Source organism: Podarcis melisellensis (assembly GCF_964234715.1).
Source record: "Podarcis melisellensis genome assembly, chromosome: 2".
NCBI classification, from domain to species: domain Eukaryota; kingdom Metazoa; phylum Chordata; class Lepidosauria; order Squamata; family Lacertidae; genus Podarcis; species Podarcis melisellensis.
The window spans coordinates 29,120,695-29,140,395 of NC_138529.1; positions in this window are offsets into that span (position 1 = coordinate 29,120,695).

The following is a 19,701-nucleotide window of genomic DNA, read 5'->3' on the forward strand; positions in this document are numbered from 1 at the left end:
TGAAAAGCTTCTTGTATATCAAGCTGCTGTTAAAGGTAGGTCAAACTGTTTGGTTGGCTGCAGCTGTTTCCCCCTCCCCGCCCCCCCGGTCAGTTAGCAACCCTCCAGGTAGGGTGGCCAGGTGGAAAAGAAGAGAGAGGTCTCCTGCAGCTTTAATAGTTGCGCAGAAGAGGCATTTTTCAACAGGGCTTACTTAAACTCCCGTTTTCTACCCAACTATAACACTGGGGAACAATTTTTTTTTCCATTTTCTGTTGCATGAGATTTTTCAACTGTTCTTCTGTGTTCTTTCAATGCTGATTTCAAATCTGAAATCGGTTTTCGTGTACATGGTATAATTATCTTTCAATTTCTGACTTTTGTTGATACGTCATATTTACACTGGGGATAAGTGGACACTGACACATTGATCTACCCTAACCACATGGTAATTATTGTTTTGCAAACTTAATTTTTCTTTATTTTTATAGTTTTTTAACCTAAATATTTGTATTTTTCAGATCGGACCATGGCTTCTTCAAGTAGACAGAATTGTGCAATTTAATGTGTAATTTAATTTAATTTTAATTTAATGTATAATTTAAGGTGTAGGAGTCCCCTCTCATCTTTAATTTAAGGTGTAGGAGTCCCCTCCTATCTTTCACCTACAGGCCAGCTGAACGGACCCATTCTCCCTGTTTTCTTCAACTAATCTCAGTTATGTTCTATTTGGGTTTCTCCTTTTTCATTTTGTATGTGTTGAAAGTTTTATGAATCCCCCTCCACCTGGGAGTGCAATCCAGTAAGTCATTCCCACTGAGCTATATTTTGAATAGACAGGTACAGGATTGTGCTGCTATTTCAATTATATATCCATTGTTTTGGTTGCTTTCCTGTCTTTTGCTTCTTTATATTTTGTTGAATTATCATCCAGCCTTTCTTCCAAAGAACACCAAAGTACCCTACATAGTTTTCTTCCCATGTTATACCCACAACATCCCTGTGAGGTAGGTTATATCAGGAACTGATATAGTTCCTAGCCTAAAGTTGCCCAGTGTGTTTCATAACTGAGTGGAACTAACTGGGTACTCTTGATCCAACACTCAAACCTTGCCACTACAAAATTCTGTATGCTTTTGTTCATACAAAATCTATTGTCATAATTATAGGCTTGGAATGTCCATTCTGAATTCGTCCCATTCCGTCCCCCATCCCCCCATTCAATACATCTACAGTAAAACCTCTTTGCGGTACATATATAATACAGGCAAACACTAATCTGAAATAAAAAGTCAAAACCAGGACCTCTGTTTCAGAACTGGAACTTCAATTAAATAACCACACCTTGAATACCATATGCCATTCTTGTTTTTATGTTAAAGATGAAGGACTGAACAGGAAAGGGTGAAAACCTAGGAGGGAAAAGGGGCAAGGATCTTCCATCTTTATATGATCAGTGACTAAAGGGAAAATAACCCATTGGAAAATATGATATATGTGAGGCTGGCCATGAATTATGTGGAGAAAGGGGCCTATGTTATCCTTTTTGTGGGAAGAAAAAGAGTGAACATCTCATATTTGGCATTTTTTTTAAATAAAAAAATGTTACATTCATGCCCTTTCTTCTATGGAAATCAATGAAACATACATAGATAGTATATACTATCAGGAAATGACCAGTCTCAGCCTTGCTTAGCTTCAGAATTATATGAAAATCCAGCCTGTAATGTTTGATCTGGGCTAACATTACGACTCATTTCACATGCGCAGGTCACTGTTCCTGATGTTGCGGTCTGCAAGTGAACTATGTTTGTATTTGAGAAGCCCATAGCTGGTCCAGCAGGGTGATCTTAGATGGCTGACTGCTGGTCGTGACTTGGGTGTGACAGAGTAAGCAGATGGTGGCATCCTTTGTAGGGGACATTGTCAAAGACTAGTCACTGGGCTGACTGGCTGTTAGTTTGACCTTACCTAGCAATGGGCGTACAAGTTAGCCTGGGATTTGCATCTGAAGGACCAGCTGCTTTATAATGATGAAGCATGTCATTTAGTTACAGCTGAGCCAAAATTCCTCAGAAGATTTTTTTCGTGAGAAAAGTTGATGTTTTTCTTTTCTTTTGCTCACCCTGCTTTGAAACCACTTTGTAGAATATCCTCTGAGTATTTTTTCCACCAGTTTCTTTGGGCTGGCCTCAATTCCCTTGCCCCCTGGCAAACGACGTGAAATGGCAGTAGACCCAGGGCGTTGTGGAAGCTGCAAAATGGTAGCCAGGCAGCTGACCCAATTTCTGCTGCCACTTTCAAAGCTAGCAAAAAACAAATATTTTGGCAGAAATAATAATATAAATAATAATGAAGCTGTGGTTGTGCTTTGCTAATGGTGAGCCCTCCCCCTTGAGAAACTTTTGGATCATTTTTCCTTCCCCTGGTTGGTGAAATGTTCCCACCCCCAAATTTCTCTGGCCACAATTAAGGTGAAGCTTTTTGGGAGTTTACATTTAGCTGCCTCCCTCTAGTTTGGTAGGTGGCTTCCTGCATATGAGTGACGATGACTTACCTAAGATGTAGGCACAGCTGAGAAACTTATTGAAGCCGTTTCAGTTTCAACGGCCAGTCAGATTGTCTGTTAACAATTAACGTTATTCTGCAACAAGTGATAGTAACTGGCTCTGTGTGTGCACAGCTACCACAGTCCCTTTGGAACAAGGCCAAGAGACTGTGGGAGACATGCAGATGTGCAGTTATTTTTGCTCTGGACAATCTTTGGTTTTCAGTGCGGGGGGTGGGGGGTGGCAGCTGGGAATGTTTTAACCCTTTTAGGTTTGCAGCAGTTTCCCAGCACAGCAAACACAGGGACTTCTCTTAAATCATATCAATAGGTCCCGGTGTTCGATCTGAGTTGCATTTCTGACTTATCTTTAGGGAAAGACATTCCAGTGTATTAACCAGATGGATTGCACCAATGTTCCCTCTGTGCTAAGAATGTAAATAGCAGCACTGGACTCCCAGGGCTACAGTGCCAACTGGAGACAGTTGGACGTTTCAGCAATATGCCGTTTGACTGTAACCCTTTCCCCAGCCTGTTCTGACCCCACAGCTGCAAAAGCCTTACCCAAGGGGTTTGAAATGCAGTTGCGGCCAAGTTAATAGCAACACAGCTCGGGAGCCACCACCTGCCTGTGAATGGTATTGCAGAATATGGTTGTGTTGCAATGTAGGAGTGAGGGAGAGCGCCACAGTCCAAAGACGATCAAGAGGTCACACTTCATCCCAGGAAACATTGCACAACACGGCATGTAGGAAATTGTGAAACTGTTAAAAATAGTTCAGTGTTTTCCCCTGTACTAAGAATACAATTAGCTATGCTGCATCCCTGGATTTTTCTATTTCTAGTTCCTAACACTTTTAAAAAGTTGCTCTTACCGCCAGGAGTGGCTGGCACAAGCTCCTTTGATATTGGTGAAAGAGCTAGCTTGTGTCTTCTGGAAGGAATATATAGCTCTAATCAAGGGATGTGCTTGTATTCATGCCATCAGCGCTGAAAGCCTTCCATAGGGAATGGGCCTGATTAAAATCCATCTACAAAGCAGCACCTCTGAGCTGTGATAAACCAATTAATTAATTGCATTGATCAATGCTTTCAGTCATATGGTCAAGCGATCCATTCCCCTGGGGTTTGCTTCTAGCTTTTGTCAGTTGCTCTTATAGGATGCCATTGCATATAAAATGACATCTGCACTTATAAATTGCAAATTCAGATCCATATTTTTGATTCCGTTCTGAATTTTCATATGCGAATGCATTGGTTTTTGTTTGTTTCTTTTTACCTGTAGCCCATCCAAAGTTCCGTGATGAGGTTCTTCATTACATGATTATATGAGATCCTAGATTATTTGAATACATGGTGACCTAATGTTTCCTTTATTGTATCAAAAGCTACACAAATATTGAAGTACAACAAAGGAAGGATAATTTAAAATTAGAAAATAACACATGACAAGGGAATTAATAACCAAGTGTGAATGAGGTGCTTAGGCACCCTAAGACTGCTGCGATGGGTATAGATTCACGCTGGAACAGATTCACTAAGGCAGATGCGCTACTCAAATACTCTTCCTGCATTTGAACATTCTTGAAATGTCAGCTATTGTTAGGTTGCCTACCTTGGCATTTTTTGCATGGTGGTTATATTGTTTGGATTTAAGCATGTCACTTCCAAAGCCAAATGTCTCAGAAAAAAAGCTTGTAATCCTAAACACACTTAGGAAGTTACAGTGCAATCCTAGCCATGTCTACTCAGAAGCCGGTCCTATTGAATAGTGTTTACACCCTGGCCATTGATATTAGGATTGAGCTCAGGCTTCTGATTAAACATGTTTAGAGTTGTACACTGTCAGAGGCTGACAGCCAGGAATCAGGCATTGGGATTGAGGGGGAACAGGATTTAGTGACTACTAAATCCAGAGGAGGAGATCCTGGCTGTTCTCTTCTTTACCTATTTTTTACTGTACCCATTTTACCACCTGAAAGTAGGATAGATTACAAGCTGTTTTTACAGAGAACCTTAGCAGCAGCAAGGAATTGCCAAGGTGGCAAAGATTTGCTAATGCGTCTATATTACAATTATAGTACAGTCTCAGTGGGCATAGTCTACATTCTTATTTTGTCTGCAAGAGCATGTTGGTGATAGAAACTGAACTCTACTGGGCTGGCAGATACCTACTCATAGATTTTAATTTAAACAGTTTCTCCTTACATCTTACACCAAACCATGCATTCCAGCTTGATTATATGTGCATTTTTAGTCGTGGTGTTAGGAAATACTCCATTTGCAGCTATGAAAAGCATTCCCCCCCACCATAAAATAAAATAAAAAATATCCCTTGAATATTATTACCAGGCCTGGTTTCAGGAGCTGGCAGGACTTCCAAGACCTGCACAGATAGCCACTGCCAATCGCAGGAACGTCCTGGCTTTTTTAGCTCCTTCTCATTGCTGCCTTGTTCACCTATCCTCTTTTGGTGAGAGGCAGAGGAGCAAGAAGGGGAGTAACTTACACACTCTGTTCTCTGTCTTTCTGTCTGGAAGGTGGTGCTGACCAGTGGCGTAGCGTGGGGGGTGCAGGGGGGGCCGGCCGCACTGGGCGCAACATCTGGGGGGTAGGGGGTGCAAATCCACGGGTTAGGGGGCGCAAATTACTTGCCTTGCCCCGGGTGCTGACAACCCACGCTACGCCACTGGTGCTGACTGAGACAACCACATGGGCACAGCAATGGCCATGAAGAAGATGTGATCCCATTCAGGGAGTGGGGCCCACTGAGAGGGTCTTGCCCAAGGTCTGCCTAAGGTCCACCCAAAACCTGAAACTACCACTGGTGTGTGTGTGTGTGTGTGTGTGTGTGTGAGAGAGAGAGAGAGAGAGAGAGAGAGAGGGAAACCAGTCAGGTGCATGCCTGCCTTGCTGTGTCCAATAACAGGTTTCCGAGCATCTGCCCCAGAGGCAGTTTAATAATTTGTGTGGTCAAGGTGCTGCAAGGCATGTTGGGAACCCTGGAATGGCCCAAAAAGGCTGCTTCTTGAGTGTTATATTAAACAGCCCAGCGACCAAGTCTGGTAAGTAGAGTGAGGTCGCAGCAGCTGATCTTGGGTGTCACCGAAAGGCATTTAATTTATTATGATGAATTGTATTTTTATTTTTTACTCCTGGGAAGAAGCATTTGTGAGATTTTCTCAGCTGCCAACATAACATGGCCTGCCTTGGCTATGGTGCAGCTTCACTTTGGGGAGGGGGCATCGATCGATGTTTTGCTTCACGCACCAAAACGTCTTGCTTTATGTTTAATATAGAGTGAGCTATTTGCTGTATAAGGCATGTAAAATGTGAGTGTCCCCTCTTTCTTATCTACTGCGACAGATTATTAATGTTTGCCCTGACTTGTTGAAAAAAGTGGGAGACACACACATATATCTGGCTTGGTTGTAGAACAGCCTCTCGCCCCCCCCCCCGCCCCCCACCCCTTGCAACAGGTTCCAAAGCCAAACATTTCCTTCCTGCTCTAGTGGAGAGCACGTCTCTTGTTTCATCTCATTAGTGGGAGAAGTCCACCACCGGTGAGCACAGCCGGAACTGGTTGCTATGGCAACACATGTTTATTGAGCTCCTGAGATATGAGGTACTAGGCTGGGGAGAGGCACTCTCAAACATTGGGGGGGGGGGTGTCGGAGGGCTGCACTGCGTGGTCTGTGGAGCCAATGGTGTCACTGAAGGATGTGTGAAGGGGCCGGAGCTAGCCCCATACCTAGGGCCATGGGACCCCATACCATTCGCTGAGGCTGAAAGGGCTGGGATTTGGTTTCTTCCTGGGCAGGCCCGACAGCGTTCGAAGCAGATGTGCATTGCCAGTTACAATGCATGTGATGTTGTGGGGTGTGAGATGGAATGCAGGCTTCCCCAACCTGGTGCCCTCCGAAGTGATTCGGATGAAAATTCCCATCAGCCCTCACCAGCAAGATACTGCTACCCGGGGTTGAGGCTTCCTTTTTCACACCGTTGTTCCAGCTTGAAGAGACAGGCTTGGAAGCACGAAGGACTGAACAGGACAGGCCGTAGGGGTGCCAACTTGAATAATATATTGGGAGGGGGCAGGTAAGCTCCGCCCCACATAATCTATCACATGATGTGGCGCACACGGTCAGTGGCGTAGCGTGAGTTGTCAGCACCCGGGGCAAGGCAAGTAATTTGCACCCCCTAACCCATGGATTTGCACCCCTCTAACCCTAACCCCCAGATGTTGCGCCTGGTGCGGCCGGCCCCCCTGCACCCCCCACACTACGCCACTGCACACAGTTGAGTGGCAATGCCCATTAACTTTGCCAGGCAGCTCCCTCAAATATTTTATTGGGGTGGGGGTGGGGCTGAAGGGACTCTGGCCCCCAGGAATTGGCTCCTATGGGACAGGGAGAGCAATGTCTGGCGAAATCTTCAGAAGCAGGCTGTATGGGGTCAGGGCTGTAGAACTCCTAGGGACAGCTTTTGCAACACTAGGCTCGTGCATGGGGCTCTCATATTAAAAGTTTAAATCAACGGATACTTGACAGTATGATAATTAGTCAAAGATAAGCCTCTTTCATTTAAACAGAAGGTATGTGCCCTTAACCGCTGCATAACAGGCTGAAATACAACAGGTAAACCCGCAACTGGAGATGCAGTGATGGGAAACGTGCACAGTGTTTTCTGCCTGTTATACAGCTATTAATGACATAGGGTTTCTTTGCATGAAAAAGATACAGATCTTAAATATAAATTGCACGAAAGGTCCAAGAGTGGTTGCGGGCGAGTCAGAATCCTTGGTCATCTCCTTACATATGTTAATGCTCCCTTTTGATCTCTTCTCTACTTCTCAAAGTGGTCTGTAAGCCATCCCTTTGCCCTGCTGTTAAATATTCCTTGATCTTGCAGGGATCTGCCGCTTCCTGCAGACTGTTCATATCGGAAAATAATCTTTTTTTCTTCAGGTGACAAGAGAATCCCAAATTGCTCGAAAGGCTTTGCAATGCATATACGTTACCAGAATGTGTAGAACAGATGGAGCTGAAACATCAGCTCATGTGGCCAAGGGCAGGAATTAGGAATCAAAGCCCAACCAAGTATTGGCCGCTAACAATACAATCACAGTAGCAGAGTTGGACAATGCAGCAAGTGGGCTTTCCAAGGAGGTCTGGGATTGTTCCAGGATGAGAGAGAGGCTTTCAGATGGCTATTTTAAGATGAATGTAACTGGAGAACAAAGGCACTCTTGATGGTCCAGAACATAACAAAATTGTAGACTGCGAGCATCCAAGAGTGCAAGACCTTAAAAAAGAAAAGGAAACAATTCCACCAGAACCTTATGTTTGTTCTTAATGAGAGAAATGATGGGCAGTGTGACAGGTTATATTTACTCTCTCCCACAGATGTCTGTGTAGGAGAGACAAAGTAAAGAGGGTGCATTTATTTAGTGTATAGTTAAAACGGGGTAAAAAGCTGCCCTCCCCGCAGTGGTTCTGGAGTTACAGCTATGTAAAATGAGGGAAAGGTCTTCCACTCACCTTAGTAATGTCCCAAATGACACCTTTTCCTCCTCTCTCCTAAAGAAGTTGATGATAATGGTTTATTCTTTTTAATGTGGTCATTGAAAGGAACTGGGCACACAGGTGGCAGTAGAACTTGTCCCATCCCCTCCAACTGAGATTACCAGGTGCAGGTTTTGCCCAGACCTCAGTTATTTCCGCAGCTCCAGCCCGATATGCATCTCCCATAGAAGTCCAGCAGTGCAGAACCAGTGAATTTGGACACTGGAGTGAGCGAGGAATAGAACAAAACTGTTCTTCCTTGTTCCTTATTCATTCTGGTTATCTCCTTCCTGGGCACCTTCACTGTGACATATGCAAGCTGAAAGCAGTCCAAGTAGACAGCCAAATGTGCTCAGATGCACAGAGGTCTGTTGGTCACAATGCATGCTTTTCAGAAGGTGCCCTGTCAGAATTCCAGTGTGACCAGCAGACAGAAGCTGCGAACGGGGATTTTTGAAATATGATTGGTCATGCCTTCAAAGTGTCAAAACTAAAAGACAAGCTCAGATTTTTGCAAAAGCTAGAAAACCTCAAGAAAAGAAGGTAAATGAGCAGGTCCTCCTTTAACAATATAATTCCAGTAGAAATTATGACTGCAGTGCCTGGAAATAGACTATAAGGTTGTGTATCCACCGCAGTAACTGGAGGAGGCATGACCAGTGGGAGGAGCGTAGAGAGAAGAAATGCCATGGTGCACCTCATCTGCCCACCTGCAATGACTTCATCTGCCCACCTGCAATAAAACATGTTTCTTGAGAATGGAACTGAGATTAAACACAACCGGATCTTTCAGATGGAAAATGAATGACGCTTTGTTAAGAGATCAGGAGATTGTTAAGAAGGCCCAAAAAGTTTTAAAGGATTATTTTGAAATAAATTTAAAGACAACCGTGGAAAAAAGAACAATCTGGGACGCAAGTAAAGCAGTTATGAGAGGGTTTCTAATACAGCAGAACACGATCAAAAAAAGGCTCTGGAATGAAAAGAAGGAGAAGATTTTGGAGAAAATAAGAGAAGGAGAGAAAAAACTGAGATCCAGGCCTAAATCGAAGGAAGTGTTGAGAGAAGTGAAGTTTTTCCAGGCACAATATTCGAAATTGATAAATCAAGAGGTGGAATGGAAAATTAAACAAATGAAACAAAGATCCTTTGAATCAGCTAATAAGTGTGGGAAGCTGTTGGCTTGGCAGTTGAAAAAGAGACAAAAGCTTAATACAGTTACAAATCTAGAGATTGAAGGGAGAATGGTTCAGAAACCTGAGGAAATTAGAAAGTGCTTCCAGAGATATTTCAGAGAACTTTATTTACAAAGGCCACAAAAAGATTCGGAGGTGGATCAATTTCTCATAACTAATGGATTACAAAGAATATCTCAGGAAATGAGAGCAACCCTGAACTGTAACATTACGCTCCAAGAAATTGAATGCGCCATTCAGAATCTTCAACTAGGCAAGTCTCCAGGACCAGATGGACTCACTTCCAAATACTATAAGGTATTGAAGGACTCTTTGATACAACCACTGTTGGAAGTTTGCAACCAGATTATGGAGGGGAGGAAGGCACCGGAAACGTGGAAAGAAGCTTTCATCACGTTGATACCAAAATTAGAAACTGAAAAAACTCAACTTAAAAACTACCGTCCTATCTCACTCCTAAATGTGGATTACAAAATCTTTGCAGACATTTTGGCAAGTAGGTTTAAGAAAGTATTAAATGAAGTGATTCATAAGGACCAAGCAGGCTTTCTCCCTGGTAGGCATCTATTTGACAACACAAGAAACATCATTGATATTTTGGAATTTTTACAGACAAATTCAAATACAAGAGCGGTGTTGATCTTTATTGATGCGGAGAAAGCCTTTGACAACATTTCTTGGATGTTTATGAAGAAAAATTTGGAAAGGATGGGAGTAGGGCGGGGGTTTGAAAATGGAATAGAAGCAATTTATTCAGAACAAAAAGCTAAATTGATAGTGAACAACGTGGTGACAGAGGAGTTCAAAATTGAAAAAGGGACACGACAGGGGTGCCCTCTGTCTCCTCTGTTGTTTATCTCAGTCCTGGAGGTGCTATTGAACAAGATTAGAAATGACCGGTTGGCACAGGGAATTGTGGTCGGAGAGAAACAATATAAACTGAAAGCATTTGCAGATGACTTGGTATTAACACTACAGGAGCCAGCCTCTAGCACTAAAAGAGCGTTAGAATTAATTTCTGACTTTGGTCGGGTGGCGGGATTTAAGCTGAATAAACAAAAAACTAAAGTTCTAGCAAAAAATTTGACAACTATTGAAATAGAGGAGTTCAGAAAAGAAACGGAATTAAATGTGGTTAAAAAAGTAAAGTATTTAGGGGTGCACTTGACCTCCAAAAATTTGAATTTGTTTAAGGACAATTATGAGAAATGTTGGTCAGAGATCAAAAGAGACTTGGAAACATGGTCAAGACTGAAACTTTCCTTGTTGGGTAGAATAGCTGCTATAAAGATGAATGTATTGCCGAAAATGCTATTTCTGTTTCAGGCCCTCCAGATCGTGGACAAGGTGGAATGTTTTGGAAAATGGCAGAGGGATATTTCTAAATTTGTCTGGCAGGGCAAAAAGCCCCGAATTAAGTTTAAAATACTAACGGATGCGAAAGAAAGAGGGGGGTTTGCCCTGCCGGACTTGAGGTTATATTATGAATCTGCAGCCCTCTGCTGGTTGAAAGATTGGATTTTATTGGAGAACACCGATGTCCTCGACCTGGAGGGATTTGATAATGCTTTTGGGTGGCATGCATATTTGTGGTATGACAAGGTTAAAGTTCATAGATCATTCAAAAACCATATTGTCAGAAGGGCAATTTTTATGGTCTGGTCAAAATATAAAGACTTATTGGAGAGTAAAACTCCGAGGTGGCTCTCACCGATGGAGGCCAAAGCACGGAAAAGACTCAATATGGAGGCCCACTGGCCTAAATATTGGGAAATAATTGAAAAAATTGGAGATAATTGGAGGTTGCAGAGTATGGAAAAGTTAAAAAACAAGGTGCGAGATTGGTTACATTATGCTCAAATTCAGGAAGTTTTTAAAGCGGACAAAAAAGTGGGTTTCCAGGAGGAAAAGTCGAAATTAGAGACAGAGCTGCTTGAGCCAAAATCTAAGTTAATTTCGAGAATGTACAACTTGTTGCTTAAATGGAATACACAGGATGAGATTGTTAAATCCTCCATGATAAAGTGGGCGCAGGATTTGGGGCACAACATTATGTTTGAAGACTGGGAAAGGTTATGGAACACCGGAATGAAATTTACGGCATGTAGTGCCCTGAAGGAAAATATTATGAAAATGACATACCGGTGGTACATGACCCCAGTCAAGCTCGCAAAGATATATCACCTGTCTGACAACAAATGTTGGAAATGTAAAAAGGAGGAAGGGACATTCTTACACCTCTGGTGGACCTGCCCGAAGGTGAAGGCCTTCTGGGAGATGATACATAATGAACTAAAAAAGGTACTTAGATTTACCTTACCCAAGAAACCGGAGGCCTTCCTCCTGGGCATGGTAGACCAGAGGGTGGCCAAGAAAGATAGAATTTTCTTTATGTACGCTACTACAGCAGCAAGGATCCTGATGGCAAAGCATTGGAAGACACAAAATTTACCCACATTGGAAGAATGGCAGACGCAGCTGATGGACTATATGGAACTGGCTGAAATGACTGGCAGAATCCGAGACTCGGGAGAAGAAGAAACGGAGGAAGTTTGGGAAAAATTTAAGGACTATTTGAAAAGGCATTATAGGTTGTATGAATGTTAAAAAATGCTCCTTTTTAGGAAATTACAGCTTCAGCATCGGTTAATTTTTTGAATTGGAAAATAAGGAACAACAAGACAAAAGTGGTGTAATGAAATAATTTTATTGTGTTGAAACTAAAACAATGGATTTGGACTGAAATGTTTAGAGACCAGATATCACGATAAAATGGAAGATATATTATTATGTTTAAAATAAGTTAACAATTTGCTGAGGTTTTAAATTTACAGAGAATGCAGTGTTCGGAAGATGGGGGGAGTCCACTAGATTTATGGAAATAAGTGTTTGGAAGTTGGATTTTGTATACTATAAACTTAATAAAAACTATATTAAAAAAATAAAAAAAAATAAAACATGTTTCTTCAGCCACAGAAGGCGCTGTAACTCTCCAACTTTGCACTTTTCATTGTCCCCTGAGACAGACATTTGCCAATGATCTTCCAAGATTTGTTAGGCTACAGAAAAGCTACAGCAAACAGTTTTGCTATATCTGTACCAGGCTGGATTAGGAATTTGGGTTGAATGCCTCTTATGCCATTCTAGTGACAAAATGTAATAGGTTCATTCACCGCCCTCCACTTCTTTTTTTGCTAGCATCTGACTGATATCAGAACCATGGGGAGACTATTTTGTGTACTCTGAATGCATTCTACTGTGTATATATATATATATATATATATATATATATATATATATATATCTCGGTATATTTCAGAACACTCTTCATGAATGCTCCAGAAAGCATAAATCCTGTCAATCACACAAGTTAGTCAGGGATCGCTATTTTGTTTGTGAGGCAAGCTGAGGCAGGGAAAAGTTATTTATCTAGACAAATATGATGGTGGGTGGAGGTGTGCCTCTCAAGTCTTACCTCCCCCCCCCACACAAATAAAACACTCTAGCCAATAGAATGTATGTGTCTGGTGTGATTGAGGGCTGTTTCACATTCAGACAGACAACAACTCCAGCGAGTTGTTTCTATTCAAGCATGGAAGTACACCTCTCTTGTGTGAATAAGTAATGAATGCAAGAGGCTTCTTGACAGATCCAGTAGAGAGCTTGATAGGTGCTTCTTGAAGTGTATGTTTTGTTCACTGGGATTACTCTCTTGTGCTGTCTAGGTGCTATAACACTCATTTCCACTGTGAAGACCTAAAAATGCAATTGTGAGACATTATTCTATTCTTCTGAATCATTTCACCTGGCAAAGCATATGTACCAATGTTCTTCTAGTGAATGTTGCCTTGTATTTGTATCACATGTCATCTTCCAGCCAATAGCGCTTCTGTGCTTCTCATCAAAGTCTAAAACATATGGAAGAGAACTGCATTTATACTATTCACCAGCTGGCTCCATCTTGAAAATGCTTTAGTGGTGGTAGAAATCATGGAGTCCATGCCATGTAAAGACAGAGGAAGTTCTCCCCAATGTCTTGTTTGCATTCTGCACCAGTGGTGGGGTTTTTTCCAGAAAATTCTGAACTAGGAGGAAAACTTCCAGGGGAAAATCTTACGGAAATTAAAATGACGTGGGATGATTTGCTTCTGAAAATTTTCAGTTTGCTTCTGAAAATTTTCTGATGCCTGAGAAGAGTGAGCTAATTGAAGCATGTTTGTTTTACTTGTATTTAATAAACAAACTTTGAATTTGCCAAGCTTGACTAATATTGTAGTTGGCATCCATTTATTATTACTAATGCACTTATGAAACAGAAATCTTTCCGGGGGTGGGGTGGGGGGTGGGGGGTGGGGAATAAGCTGCTCGAGATTTTTCTGCCTCACATCACAGCAGTTCTGAATGCATTTGACACACAGTTTGGTCATTTTGTTCTGTTATAAAGCAGCCAACAATCAAAATGAAAATTAAGAGTAAAAGGAGCTTTCATCTTCTTCAAAGCCTAGATGTGCCAAATGCCAAGCTTCTGGCATCATCTGTATTATTCAGCAGCACTGAAGAACACCACCACTTTCCCCCAGACAGGGAGAATAGTGTTCGTATGGAAGGATGGTGTGGCCATTTACGGGAGTCCTGGGCATCATTTGCATCTTCTTAATCTTATTACAGTGGTACCTTGGGTTACAGGCACTACCTTGGGCTAAGAACCTTGCTTCAGGATGAGAACAGAAATTGTGCTCTGGCAGGGGGGGGGGGGGCGGCGGCAGCAGGAGGCCCCATTAGCTAAAGTGGTACCTCAGATTAAGAACAGTTTCAGGTTAAGAACGGACATCCAGAACGAATTATGTTCTTAACCTGAGGTACCACTGTATTTGTTAAATTGGTATAACCCCCTTCATCTGAAGAGCCCAGGGTGGTTCAAAACAGAAAAATACGAAATGAGAATTCAAAATATGCAGTAAAACAAAAACAAACCCCCTCCCACAAACACATTTTAAAAGCCACGGAATGTTAATCAGCTGAATGCCAGGTTGAAGAGAAACATTTCTGCCTGGTCCCTAAAGATATGTAATGAAGGAACCAGGCCAACCAAACCAGCACTTTGAATTGGGCCCAGAAACTACTGGGTTGCCAGTGCAGTTGGGTCACGATCAGTGTAACATGCTTAAGCCACCTTGCCCCTGTGAGCAACCTGGCTGCCGAATTCTGAAGTTTCCAAACCATCTTCAGAGACAGCCCCACGTATAACTCATTGCAGTAGTTTAACTTAGAGGTCACTAGAGCATAGACGACAGAAGTTAGGCTATACCTGGCCAGATTAGGGGCACAGCTGGGCCATCGACTGCAACTGATGGAAGGCACTACCTATGCCACCTGAGCCTCAAGCAACAGCAATAGATCCAGAAGGACCCCCAAGCTACATACCCGCTCCTTCAGAGGGAGTGTAATCCCATCTAGATCTGGCATCCTCACATTCATCTGGTCTAGGGAACCGCCCGCTACCAGGGCCTCTGTCTAATCTGGATTGTGCTACAGTTTGTTGGCTCTCATCCATTTCATTCTCGGGCAAAAACTGGTTACTCTCAAAGTAGCTATGGCTGGCGCCCATTGGGACTGGTAGGGTGGAAAGCTGGAAGAGAAATGGTAGGCAGACCCAGAGTCCAATGACGGACAGGAATAACTAATAGTAGCTTGGTCCTCCTCTTCCCAGACTAAGGAGGAGAAAGTTGGCAGCCAGCAAACACGCCCCCTCCCAAATTGGATGTGATTAAGAAGGTAGTAAGATTGGGTGCTGGTTGAGGTTGGTGAAGCAATGCCCCATTCACTCTAATGGACCAGCCTCCCTTGCCTCTCAGTGCTTCCATTAGTGGCTACACCTCTACGTCCTGACTTTACAATTCTTAAGCATTTCACATATCGCAATCTTTCTATGTGAAAGGAAGCAGAAGCTGATGATGCGTGGTGATAATGTGTGTATGCTTTGGGTAGCTTCAATAAGCCACCCAGGTTTCCTTGTACACCTAAACACAGCAAGAAGCCTATATTTGCCACCACCTGCTCTGATCCACCTCATGAGAAGAGAAGACTCCCTGGAAAAGACCCTGATGTTGGGAAAGATGGAGGGCAACAAGGAGAAGGGGACGACAGAGGACGAGATGGTTGGACAGTGTGCTTGAAGCTACTAACATGAATTTGACCAAACTGCGGGAGGCAGTGGAAGATAGGAGTGCTTGGCATGCTGTGGTCCATGGGGTCATGAAGAGTCGGACAGGACTAAACAACTAAACAGCAACAGCTCTGATCCAGGAAGGGGCTGCCTGTGCATGGAAGGCAGGCTCCGACATGTGCTCACAATGTTGGGCGAGCAGCTGTATGCATGGATGGGTGTGGCATGAGGGGGTTAAGCTTGCTGGCCCAAGAGCTGGAGCTGCATGCAAGCAGCACATTTTCAAAAGCTAGACACCTGCCAATTAGTGGTTTGGTAGGAGGAATTGAGGTTGGGGTGGGGGGTGGGGAGGCTGGAATCAATCCCAAAAACACACGAGGGCAAGCCTCACATGATGCTGAAGAAATAACACGGTTTATTTCTGAAAGCATTCTCGTTATGCCTAACATGTTTTGACTGTAATTCTTTGTCAGAGGAAGCTAAAAAAAAAGCAGAAAAGACAATTAGCCAGTATAACATCAAGGTTATATTCAGATCATATTGTGCCATTGGAATACATCTGAATATATGCTTCGTTATATATGAAAACAACACTCACAGAATCTCAGCACTGGATTCTGGTCCCCTCTTTCCACCTCTCCCCAAACACCTGGTTGTGAATTTAGGCTGTGTACACACATAAAGGTAAAGGTAAAGGTAAAGGGACCCCTGACCATTAGGTCTACTCGTGGCCGACTCTGAGGTTGCGGCGCTCATCTCGCTTTATTGGTCGAGGGAGCCGGCATACAGCTTCCAGGTCATGTGGCCAGCATGGCTAAGCTGCTTCTGGCGAACCAGAGCAGCGCACGGAAACGCTGTTTACCTTCCCGCCAGAGTGGTACCTATTTATTTGCTTGCACTTTGACGTGCTTTCGAACTGCTAGGTTGGCAGGAGCAGGGACAACGGGAGCTCACCCCGTCGCGGGGATTCAAACCGCCGACCTTCTGATCGGCAAGTCCTAGGCTCTGTGGGTTAACCCACGGCGCCACCCACGTCCCGTGTACACACATAGCTTTGCCCAAAGAATCCTATGAACAGTAGTTTACCTTCCACAGACCTATGATTCCCAGTACCCTGAACAAATGACAGTTCCCAGGATTCTTTTTGGGTGGAGGAGCGGATGTGCTTTAAAGGTATTGTGTGCATGGAGACATTTTGCAAAAATAAAGGGGGGGGGTCAGTGCATACTGCCCTGATTGCTCTGTCCACACTGTGCTGCATCTGAGTTATGATGCGATGCACATTGTCTCCACCCTATCAGAATACAGGAAGAGCCCAGCTGTTGGATCAGATCAAGGGTCTGTCTTATTTAGCATCCTGCTTCCATCTGTGACTGGCCAGATTGGCCTTCAGGAAGCCCACAAGGAGGACAAAGCATGGAAGCGCTTTAGGGTCAGGGTCAGGCCATGGGCACCAGTCTGGAGCCAAGAACTGGGAGTCAAAAATGAAGAGCAGACCTCAAGAGCAAGGTTATAGATGTATAAGACATACAAGAGCTAAATTAGAGCTTGTTGCTCAAGCAAATGTTGGTATTTGTACCTTATTTGTTAGAAAAGGTATTTTATAAAGAATAAATTGTATGGGGGAAAAGAAAACATATGTAATGTAATGTAATGTAATGTAATGTAATGTAATGAGATGCAAAATCTTGTGACTCCAATTAAGGTCACAGAAATGCTGAGCCATTGCCTTGTTAATTTGTTAACTCCCTTTAAAAGTGTGTGTGTGTGTCTTAGTCTTAGATAGGAGGGGTGGGAGTTGAAAGTTGGTTGGTTATCTTGCCAACCTGGGAGTGTGGAAATGTCAAGTAGATGCTGTGTCTGGAGGAGTTTGAGAGGGCAGGCAAGCCATGGACTGATAACTTATGCACTGCTGCAAAGGAGTTTTGGAAGCAAGAAGACCCTCTCTTGGGCTCAAGGGAGAGAAATGCATTGTATTGCATAAATAATACTTCTTGCTAATAGTTGCCATCTTGCAAGTAAAGAGTCATCTTCAAAGGCTTGTGTGTGGAGTCTACTTCATCACTAGGGCTTCAAGGGTGAAACCGCTGCATCACTCTGCACGACTCAGAAAAATAGCTCACAGCAAAACTAGCTAATGAGCCAGGAGACCCTTCTATAACTCTTTCCTGCACTGGAGGCGTTAGGGAACAACCTGGGTGGTTAGAACCAGTCTAGTTCCGAGAGGCTTCAGCAATGTGGTTCACCACATGGGGCAGAGCGCAGCTGTTCCTGACACTTCAATGCAGGGATCTTGCAAAGCCCGAGTTAGCCACCCTCCTTCAATCCAGAAATCCAACAACACTCTGGGCAGGTGAAAAACTTGCATATGTTTGATTATGAACTTGGAATGGGCAATGGGATGGATTCCAAGCAGTACTGCTAAGGAACCCCTTTCCCCGAAGTGCTGTAACAGAGAGACAGACGTCTCTGTCGCAGTCTGATGCAGAGCAAAGGATGGGCCTTGGAACGGCACACCTGCCTGCAGGTATTTTTGTTGGAACACACACTGAATTGATAGAATGTGACAAGAGCCTGCCTCTCTGGTCCCTTGAAGGCACTGCAGAGCAGCTCTTTCCTTGCATGTTGAAAAAAATGCAAATTCTGTAATAAAGAGTGTCTGGCTATTTGTGGGTTAATGTTCCTGGAGAGCCAGCAGGCTTCCAGCCGAGTCTGGGAAGCAGAATGTGTGGGAGCTATTTTAAGATGGCTGTCCTTTGTGCAGTAGCAATGGCTAACTATTATACTGAATACCATTGCAGTCCACCGTACCCGGCTGATGTCTTTCCTGGGAAGCTGGAAAATACCCCTTGCCCAAGCACACTGCAAGGAATCCCAGCCGTGAGTTTAAGGAGCACATGTGAGCACGGCGCCTGTTTCCAAGTCCCTGTAATGCAGAAGGCAGAAAAGTGACACAGCACCACTGCTTTGAGCAGCTCCTTTGCGTTAGGCAAAGAGGGGAGATCTGCAGAAGTTGGCATAAATGATTTTGTGGTCCCTTTCAGCTCACAGAAAGGCAGTATGGGGTGTAAAGGAGTTGCTTAATGTGTGTGTGAGCGCACAGGGGGGAACGACACATTTTGCAGTTACTGTATTTCAATTTCAAGGCAATAAGAATCTCATTTTCACTCCAAGCTTCTGCCACAAAAAGACGACGTAAGCTGTGGTGCAGCGGCTTCTCCACTAGATGCCAGCATTTAAACAAAAATGTCCTGTAGCTGTCCATGCAAGAGTTTTGGGGCGTCTGTAAAGCTGCCACCACCACGTGTGTATCCTGCACCCCTTCCATCTCAAGTGGTAGAAGGATCAGGGCATCAAGCACAGGGCATGTAACGATTGTGCTGTGCTATGGGCATGGTGGTGGGTTCTCATGCAGCCCTGTGCTCAATGTGCATGCAGTATTGTTGTTGTGTGAGAACTATGTAAATGGAGCCTTTGGCCCATAATAAAAAGCACTATTGAACTTCTTCATTCCTCATACGTACATGGGTACCCATGCTCTAACAGTGGCAGAGAAAGCAAGCTTCTGTCACAATGATGGCTGCCGGATCGGATCAACACCTGACTCACCTTAAGCATTCTGCATATGTCCGAGCACATCCCACAGGAAGAAAGTCAATGCTGTGTGTTATAAGAAAAAACTGCTCCTTTTCCCTTATGGGGTACCCAAGAGCCCATATAGAGTCCTTTTTTAGGTTCTCTATCGGTAGGAGAAAATAACAGAGGCCAACCAGAGAATACTGAGAAGCAAAGCAGCTAGTAAACCTGATCTTTATTAAAGCTGTTGCAACACACAGGAGGCAGGAAGAGAACCCCGAACCATGCGTGCAAGCCCTTATATAGACTTTTGAACTGCCCACCCTGGAGCTCAAAACCACCCCTCCATATATCATACATACATCACGTAAGGGGTGTAGCCCAAGACCACTCCCCAATACATCATACTTACAACAAAGAAGGGGCAGACTACAACAGAAATCTGAGTGCCTTGTTTTTATCCTGTTTGCCAGGTTACCTGATTGGATTTCCTGGGCATCCAGGCCACTCTTTTGTTATGATAACTACTCAATTCCTGAATTCAGGTCACAGGCTCACCCTATTTATATCTTAAATGTACCCTTGAGACAGGATTTGTGAGCAAAGAGATGATGGGGAGACTCCCCATTTTCTTCGACCTTGCAGAGAAATATTTGAGGTCACTTTGGAAGA